At 38.9% G+C, this 10,416-nt stretch overlaps 1 pseudogene; it reads left to right on the forward strand.

The window, feature by feature from the left end:
- Positions 1-4,577: 4,577 nt before the first annotated feature.
- LOC123596330 lies at positions 4,578-5,787 on the forward strand (annotated as a pseudogene).
- Positions 5,788-10,416: the final 4,629 nt, after the last annotated feature.

Consider the following 10,416-nt stretch of genomic DNA (forward strand, 5'->3'; position numbering starts at 1 on the left):
CCTGGTCATTTAATTCAATAACTTTTATAAAGTTAAAATTATAACGATTTAATTGACTTTTGCCTAACTTCCAATTATGTCTAATTTGTTTCTACTCAGTCTCATTAGATCCAATTATGGTTGAACTAATCGTAATTTCTCCCAATAGTTCATTTACTTTAAAATAAGGACTCTGTCCTCTGTTACTTTCAAGTAATTTTTCATCAGGGTTGGGTAGGGTCTCTTAATTATATTAATACAAATGGCTTTCTACATGCATCGGTAACTTTGCATTTAGTACTTAGGCAATCCATTGTAACTCAGCAAAGCTGGCTAGATCCTAGATACAGGAGAGGAGCTTGATAGGTAGCTACTCAGCAGCCATAAGTAGTATCAATTGTAATTGGGAGATAATCCCTTGGCCTCACATTTCATTACCATAGAGAAAACTGTAGAAATAACAATAATACTAATTATAATAATAATAATAATAATAATAATAATAATAATAATAATATATAATTTGAGTAAAAGGGAGTGAAGTACAAACCCTAGCACTTGAGACCCTCCCAGAGCTCATCCAATGTAGCTCTTCATCTGGCTGTTCATCTGTATCATTTATCATAGCTTTTATTACTTAATAAGATGGTAAATATAAGTGTTTCCCTGAGTTCTAGGAGTTATTTTAGGAAATAATCGAATCTGGAGGGGAGTCATAGGAACCTCTGACTCATAGCCAATAGCCAACTGTTCAGCTCACAATTAACACCTAGGGTTTGTGACTGCATCCAAAGAGCAGGGAGGGCAGTCTTGTGGGACTGAGCACTTAACCTGTGTGATCTGACACCATCTCTAGGTACAGAGTGTTAGAATTGAGTTCAACTGTAGGACACCCAGCTAGTGTCAGAGAATTGTTTGGTATGGGGGGGAAAAAAACCCATACATCTGGGGTCAGAAATGTCCTGAGTGTGATAGTAAAGGAGATACACACAAGACAAGCAGCATAGGTTTTTCTTCCAATAACAATTCATATTTTCCCTTATAAAGAGATAGTAATGGTAAGAAATTTAAACATGAGGGTTAAGGATAAGATCTTGATATGATTACAATGGCAAAAATAGGAAAGACACCAAGATAAAAAATTGGAAAAAAAAATATAGTCCAGGAGAGCTGAGATTATGTTGTGTTTCTGCCTCAGAACTGCTCTATAACTTTGTATAACACATTTCCTTTTCCTGGAGTCTTAATTTTCTTTTTTTTTTTTGCAAGGAGTGAAATAAGCCATCTCTAAGGTCCCCAAATATTGGCTTTCTCACAATCTATATGGAGAGTGAATGGATCCCTCATTTCAATTTTATAATGCTTATGCACAGTACTGCAAGCAATATGTTTAAACACTCACATTAGTCCTAACAAATAATTAAATCCAGCATTCAGCAGCTGGAGGCTACTGCACTCTTAAGTATTCTTGAATCTTATTCTATCAATGTATCAAAATAAAATGCCAACAACTTAGTAGATATAGTAGATATAAACCTATTAGCAACTGTGACTGTGGTGTTATCTCAGAAAACCTTCTGAGGGTAGTAAGAAATGGATCATGCTGAAAATTAGCCTAATTCCCCCCCCCACCCCCCGCCAGATACACTAAAATGATTAACCATTCCATCCTTGGAAATTCACTACTCTCAAATATTCAAAAACCTTCCTAAGGGGGTACCTGGGTGGCTTAGTCAGTTAAGCATCTGACTCTTGATTTCAGGTCATGATCTCACTATTTCATCAGTTCAAGCCCCAGGTTGGGGTCAGTGCTGACAGGGTGGAGCCTGATTGGGATTCTCTCTTACCCTCTCTCTCTGCCTCTCAACTGCTCATTCCTTCTCTCTCTCTCAAAATAAATTAACAAACATTAAAAAAAAAAAAAAAAAAGCAGGGGCGTCCGGGTGGCTCAGTCCGTTAAGCGTCCAACTTTGGCTTGGGTCACTATCTCACAGTTTGTGAGTTCGAGCCCCTCATTGGGCTCTGTGCCCACAACTCAGAGCCTGGAGCCTGCTTCGGATTCTCTGTTTCTTCCTCTCTCTGCCCCTCCCATGCTCATGCTCTCTCTCTGTCTCTCAACAATAAATTAAAGTTTTTTTTTTAAAAATCCTTAAAAAAAAAAAAAAAAAAAAAAACAGAAAAACAAAAAACAAAACCTTCCTAAGATCTGCAGTTTGGGAGCTGACATTACTCTAGTTCTTTATGCAGGTATTAATGGCATCCTCACTGGGTTAATAATCATACATAATAGCAGCCTTGCCTTTCATTGCAAATTTTTAAAATACCTGTTTATACTCACTATCATAATGTCAACCTTAAAATTCTTAGCAAAAAATTCAGGGAAATAATAATGTGGGGTTAAATATCTGGCATGCCCATAAATAATCACGTGGTAAAAGAAATGTCAGTAATCTCTAATAGTCCTGTGAAAAGACATCAAGTTTAGCATTATCAAGTTAATTTTGAAAAATCCTTCAACTGCTGAACTTTCAAGGTGCAATGTTGCCTGCAACTGAGATATGTGCCTATTCAAGAGTATCGGCAATATACACGTTAACATCTCTAGTAAACTCTACCTGACCTCACCATGTGAGGAAACAAGGAGAAGGGATAGTGAGAGTATAGCTTAGTACAAGGCTTGAACCTCCAGGAAGTGAGGCAACCGAATTATTGCCCCACCATGCCTCTTTCCCACCTATTTTGATCATCCAGACAGACCTACACTGAAGCGAAATGAAAGCGCTAACATAGGAAAATAAGGCCAAGGAAAGTCTTAGTTTCACACAGAGAAATACCTAGTCATAGTGCCACAGAGTGCACTCCTGACCCCAGGATTTTGTACTCTCTTGCTATTGATTGTAAGATGCAGAAGGTAGTACAAACCCATCCCTGTCACTGGAAATACTGCACAAAACACACATGCTACAGATAACGTATCAGAGTAAAAACAAGATTCTGGGACATCAAAAACCCCCACTTAACATGTGTCTAACTTTTTTTCTGAGCTACCAGTTGCACCACACCCCACTTCAGACCCGACACAACGAAACACAGGCCAATCCACGGAGTCACCAGCTGCCTGGGAGATGGCCAGATATTCGAAGTTCTGCACAAAGATATAAAATGAACTTGTGTGATACTCTTCCTTGGAAATTTAAACTAGGAATGCATAGAAACCAGGCACTTGGCAATAGAAGCTAAGGTGGGAAAATTCTAATAGAGGATTTTAAGGACCAAAAGTGAGCCAAGGTTAAGACAGGAGTGGACAGTAACTGCTAGCCCCTGGCCAATCTACCATCTAGGGACTAAGAGTATAAACATATATGGAGACAATTTATTGCTAAGATAAAAGAGATGGTATTTTTAAGTGCTAAGTTCAAAGGGAGCTATTTTCCTAGTGCCAAACTTCCATACTGTATCACGGCCAGACAAATGGTTTAGATTTTTATTAACCACAGGAAGACATATTAAAGGACCAAGAAAATTTGGGGGGAAGGCATTCAGAAAACCAAGAGAATGAGCCACACACCCTTCCTCTAATTTATGTGATTGCATGAGAAGTGGGGAATGTAAGGCTAGCACACTTGAAAAGTGTATGAAATTCAGATCGCATCAGGATCCCAAAGAGGAAAGGCTGTTGTGTCAGATTCTCAAGTCATTTATGGGCCTAGAATAGCCATGGAAGACATGTCAATAACAGGTGGCCAACTAGTTGCCCTCATCAAAGGGCTTCAAATAGGGTAAATGAATTTTTATGGACATGATGTAGATGCAACTGCCTAGTATTCTTGATAGGAATGAACCTACACCCTTTATAATACTATAAAAGTGTGCCTAGATGTGCACCAAAGACCACTTATTCCCTCCAACAGACTAAGTCTCTGCTGCCTACCTGCATTTCCAGAGACAGAACATAAGCAGATGATAGCCCAGAGTTGCTAGTGGCCTGGCAATGAAACAGATGCCCAACTATCTCGTTCCGCCACGATGCCCTCACCCCTATTAGTACACCACCCTCTTTTCCTGATTCCTGACCTTCCTGGACAAGAGCAAAATATGGAGTCATCCACAAGTTTCGAGACAGACAAGAAACAGAAAGGAAGCAGAGAGAGCACTTACATGAACATTTTGGTGTATCATTTGTTGATATTAAAACTGAACAGTTTCCTGCCTTCTGGCCCCACAATTTCAATCCTACTGATACATTCAACAAAAGTTAATATATATGTGAGCCCAAAAGGAAACAGGACCACAGCTGTGGATGCTTTTTCTGCCCATGGTGTCTCAGATTCATTTTTTTTTTTTAATTTTTTTTTTCAACGTTTATTTATTTTTGGGACAGAGAGAGACAGAGCATGAACGGGGGAGGGGCAGAGAGAGGGAGACACAGAATCGGAAACAGGCTCCAGGCTCTGAGCCATCAGCCCAGAGCCCGACGCGGGGCTCGAACTCCCGGACCGCGAGATCGTGACCTGGCTGAAGTCGGATGCTTAACCGACTGCGCCACCCAGGCGCCCCTCAGATTCATTTTTAAGTAACCAAGAACTTAATCTTCCAGAATGTCAAAAAGAGCATCTTATGCCTCAACGCCCACCCCAGCTCCTACAACACAAATGCCCAGAACACCAGGGTTTGTGGGGATACAGTACATCCAGGCATTACCATACAACTACAAGCTGGGAGAGAACCTAGGCACCAACAGCCAGGTCTCAGCATCGTCTGGTGTTATGATTCCACAACCCCCAAAGCCACCACATAAGCTACTGATGCCCTACATGAGGTATGGCACAAAGTTCTGGAACCAAGTAAATGCTTCCAGCCCTGACCTAAAGTTGCAGGCGATTGGCCAGATTAATGGTGGCATGTTATGAGATTTCACAGATGAAGAAAAATAAGAGTATTGAAACAAGTATGAAGTATAGAAGACAGAATAGAATGAATCTACCAAGGACTATCGTAATTCTCCCACACGCCCTGCTTACATAAATACAAAAAGACATGCAGACACCGCTTTAGAGGAAGAAAGTGGACAGAGACGGTCTCACATGGACCAAGGAGAACCTTATGTAAGAACTGAGCCTGCTGAAGATGCCACTGATTATGATGATGGCTTTTCAATGAAGCACACAGCCACCGCCGTCTTCCAGAGAAACTACAGTGTCATCAGTGAAATCCTCAGTGGGAGTGTGGTGCCAGACATTCAGACAGTTGTCACAACAGCTAGAACGCAGGTTATCACAGAACCTTGATGGTTCATCAACTAGAAGCTAAACTTCTTTGAATACAGGAGACAAACCAGGAAATGAAGAGGAAATTCCTGGAAAGCACAGATTCATAGAACAATCAACTTAAAAGTTGGTGTGGTTTCCAGGTAGAGGTGGATGTGGAAAAAAGCGCCGCTGAAACTGCAGAGGCAGAGAAACAGGGTCACGAAAGGCTGGAGGGAAGAGAGACAGAGGCAGCAGAGCAAGATGAACTCAGGCGGAGCATCACGGTTTGTGAGGAAGTAAGACAGAGAAAGACTAACCAAGAGCATCCGAGGGAGACAGAGGAGACACATCTTGAAGAAGAGATGGAAAGCCAACAGGATGGGGAGGAAGACTCATCTACTCCTGAGAGCAGACAGAAGGGGAGTGCACAGGAGGGGCGGACAGCATGGCTGAGGAAGGGACCAGTTAGTAACAGTGGCTCAGAGAGCAAGAATGTGACAGTGGAGATCCACCATCAGACCACACACCGGAAGATGAAGGAATAGATGTTCAATGTTAATAGCATTTGAAATCAGTAACAAATGGAAGTACCCGAAATGCCCATCAACAATGTAGTGATAAATATGTGTGGGGACGTTTGTACGAGAGTAACAAATATGAAAAAAAAAAAAAAGATTTCTACAGGCAATAGCATGTATTAAATCTCACAGACAGAATGTAGAGCCAAAGACCCCGTCCACAAATAAAATTCAGAGTATAGTTTCAGGTATAAAAGATTTCAAATCTGGCAAAACTAATCTATGGTGTGTGAAACCAGGAGAGCAATCATTTTGAGGTAGATATTAAGAGTAATGACTAGAAGGGGATTTAAAAGGACTTTTATAGCACAAGGAATGCTTTGTATTTTGATCAGGATTGTGGTTATATGAGCATTTTCACTTCAAGATGATTCATCAATCTGTACACTTTTGACTTGTTCACATTTATGCATGTATACCGTACTTTAGTAAAAAGTTTATTTGGAAAAGGATACACACACACCCAGAAAAAAGACATACTATCACCTTAATTATAACAGTACTAATAAGAAAAATCTTAAAAGCAATCAGAGAGAAAAACACAATGCACTCAGAGCAATATGAATATATACGTATTTACTTATTTATATGTATATACACATTATATATGTATGTTTAAATATGTTCTATACATATACATTATATACAGGATATATAATACATACATTGTAAACCGTCGAACAATTACAAAAAAAAAAAAAAATCAAGTTTCCAGTAAGTAATGAAGAAAAGATAGCAAAAGGATAACAAATATTAAAGTAGACTTATGGGGCGCCTGGGTGGCTTCAGTCAGTTAAGTGTCTAACTCTTAATTTCAGCTCAGGTCATGATCTCACAGCTCATAAGTTCAGCCCACCACACTGGCTCTGCATTGACAGTGCAGAACCTGCTTGGGATTCTCACTCTCTCTCTCCCTCTCTCTCTGCCCCTCCCCAACTTTCACATGCACTTTCTCTAAATAAATAAATAAATAATAAGAGACTTAAAGCCAACTATACTGATAATTTTATTAAATGTAAATGGACTAAAATAAAAAACTGAGGTTAAGAGAGTAGATACAAGTTCAAGAATCTATGAGATGCTGTCTATAAGAAGCTTTAAATATAAGAAGATGAAAACAGAGGTACGATATAAACACTAGTAATTAAAAATGGGTTTCAGTATCATAAAAAGCAAACCTAAGAACGAAACAAACTTCATAATGAAAGTGATCAATTCATCAAGACTTCCCAGCCCTAAATATGTACATAACGCAGCTTCAAATGTACATGAAGTGAACACTAACCAAACTAAAAGGAGAAATTGAGATTTCAATACTCCTCTTTTGAAAATTGATAGCAGTAGGCCAAAAATCAGGAAGGGTAATAAAGATTCATAATGCTGTCAAATAATGTGACCAATTATAATACACAGATTTTTTTTTCTATCACACATGATACATTCACCAGGATGAGTCATATGCTGGCATTCAAGTATCAACAAATTCAAAAGGATTAGTATCATGCAGTGAATTCTCTGGCTGGAACTAAAAATAAACCAAAAATATATTTTAAAATTTCTAAGTATTGAAAAATTAACACATTTCTAAATAACTCAAGGCAGAAGAATAAAGGATTATAAGAGAGAAATTTTAATAATAAAATCACAGAAACCCAAATTTGTGGAATGCAGCCAAGCAGTACTTCAAGCATTATGTATATTTTCAGACAGTTCTATTATAAAAGAAGGTCGAAAATCAACCATCTAAGGGGCCCCTGGGTGGCTCAGTCGGTTGGGCGTCAGACTTCAGCTCAGGTCATGATCTCACAGTTGACGAGTTCGAGCCCCACGTCAGGCTCTGTGCCGACAGCTCAGAGCCTGGAGCCTACTTCTGATTCTGTGTCTCCCTTTCTCTCTGCCTCTCCCCAGCTCATGCTCTCTGTCTCAAAAATAAAGATAAACATTAAAAAAAAATTTTTTTTCCTGAATCAACTGTCTAAGCTACCACCTTAAAAAAAAAGGGGGGGGGGGGCAAATTAAACCCAAAGTAAGTAGAAGCCAGAAAAATAAAGGAAGAGAAATCGGAAATACACAAAACAAAAACAACAGAACAGGGGCGCCTGGGTGGCTCAGTCAGTTAAGCGTCCAACTTTGGCTCAAGTCATGATCTTATGGTTTATAAGTTCTAGCCCTGCGTCGGGGTTTGTGATGACAACTTGGAACCTAGAGCCTGCTTCATATTGTGTGTCTCCCTCTCGCAAGCCCCCTACCCCCACACTCATACTCTGTCTCTCTCAGTCTCAAAAATAAATAAATGTTAAAAAAAAAAAAAAAAAAGAACAAAGCTGGTTCTCTTCAAGTATCAATAAAATTGCCAACCTTTGGTCAGAGTGATCTGGGGGAAAAAAGGAGAAAGAACATATGAATTTTCAAATCAGGGATATAAGATAGGACAACACTGAGGCTATAGACTTTAAAGAGTTAATAAAGGAATATTTTGAACAACTACATGACAACAAATTCAACAACACTGAAATACAAAGGGAAATACAAATTCCTTCAAGACACCTAAATAAAACATGGGCAAGACCTGAACTGATACTACACCAAAAGGCATATCCAAATGACTAATAACTACATAAAAATTTCTCCATATCAGTCTTAGAGAAAATTGTATTTAAACTAAATCACTTCATATGCACTAGAATAATTAAAATTATAAAGACAGAAGATATCAAGTGTTAGTGAGGAAGAGGAGTAATTGAAAAACTTGTACTTGGCAAATGGCAGAGCAGAATTGTAGAACGACTTTGCAAGAGTGTTAATTTCATAGTTTCTTGTAATGTTAAAAATACCAAATGACACAGCAACTCCATTCCTTAGGCATTTATCCAAGAATATAAAGACATATCTACACGAGGACCAGTACCAGAATATTCACATCAGCTATATTCGTAACAGCTATTGGCTGGACACAATCCAAATGTCGATCCACAGGTGAACTGTGGTAAAGGTATTACTCACCAGTGAAAGACACCAAATAAGAAGGAACCAACTACCGATGCATGCCCCAACTTAGGTAAATTTCAAAAACTTTGTGATGAACAAAGGAAGCCACACACACAAGAGTCATACTGGAGGAGTCCAAATATTCTCAGTTCTAGAATAGGTGAAGCTAATGAAACTGACATAAAACAAGTCAGTAGTTGCCTGGGGCTGGGGATAAGGGGATTACTTTCAAAGTAACTTGAAGGAACTTTCTTCAGGGGCAGAAAATGTTCTCTACCTTGATTGTGGTGGTGATTATCCAGATATATCTATTTGTCAAAATTCATCGAATTCTACTCTTAAAGTCAATTTTAATATATGTAAATTATGCTTTAATAAAGTTGGCATTTAAAACTAAGCATATGCATGCTCAGAATTCTATAGAACTCTTATAAACTCTTATGTAGTGTGTTCAGTTCCAGTAAATACTCTATTTCAACATTACCCACTGTAGAAATGTTATCCTTATATTTTAAAGACCATAAATGTATTCAAATGTTAGTAACTCTCCTATATCTACCTATATCTATATATCCTATATCTAGATAGATTGATAGATCTGTATGTACATCTATAGATAAATTTCTATCTCCTAGCCCAAATAAAGAGAAAAGACAAGTATATCCCTCAGTGGACAGGAAGGGTTCTTTCCAAGAGTTCCATTCTTAGAACTCCGTAAAGGTAGTACTGATTCTTATTTCTCTATCACTTCAATGATTTTATTTCTTTCTTTTACTCAAACCTCTCAAATTCTTTCTGAGGTAGAGTTGTAAGGAAGATATAATTTGAGGGGCACCTGGGTGGCTCAGGCAGTTAAGCCTCTGATTTCAGATCAAGTCATGATCTCACCATTGAGTGAGTTCCAGCCCTGCGTCAGGCTCTGTGCTGACAGCTCAGAGGCTGGAGTTTGCCTCAGCTTCTATCTCCATGTCTTTGCCCCTCCGGGGCTTGCACTGCGTGTCTCTCTCTCAAAAATAAACCTTAAAAAAATTTTTTAAGATATAATTTGAGGTTATGATCACATATTGACTTATTCCCAATGCAAAATTAAACCAATTGTATTGACTATTTGTTTGAGGGGTGAAGGAGATCCTGTTTGCTACTTTCCTCCCTTCCTAACAGAGCTCTGTTTTATGCCCTTTGTTGTTTGGGCACCTTGGAAGGTAAATCCAGAAACCAGTCTCATGATGCCATCAAAAAGGGGTTCCCCCTTTCCGCTTTGGGGCAGCCTGTAGGCAGGCATGCAACTAGACTGAGGTGGGCCATTCCTCTCGCTCAGGGCCCCAGCTTCTGATCCACTGAAGTAAGACTGACAATGCCACAGGATATTATCCCAGTAACAGGATTCCAATCGGATTCTTCCAGCTCAGAGGTAAGTGCAAGATTTCCCATTTCCTCAGCAACAAAAAAGAAAAGGGAAAGGGAGGGATAAATACAAGTGCTTAGGAATTAATTCCATGTGACCTTTTATGACCAAAAATGCCAAAAAAAAAAAAAATCACTAGACAATCACCTAATTTCTGCTTAGAAACATGTTGAAGAAACGGAAATTATAGTTCACATATTTTATGTGAGAATTCAAG

Source organism: Leopardus geoffroyi, chromosome B1, assembly GCF_018350155.1.
Source record: "Leopardus geoffroyi isolate Oge1 chromosome B1, O.geoffroyi_Oge1_pat1.0, whole genome shotgun sequence".
Classification (NCBI taxonomy): domain Eukaryota; kingdom Metazoa; phylum Chordata; class Mammalia; order Carnivora; family Felidae; genus Leopardus; species Leopardus geoffroyi.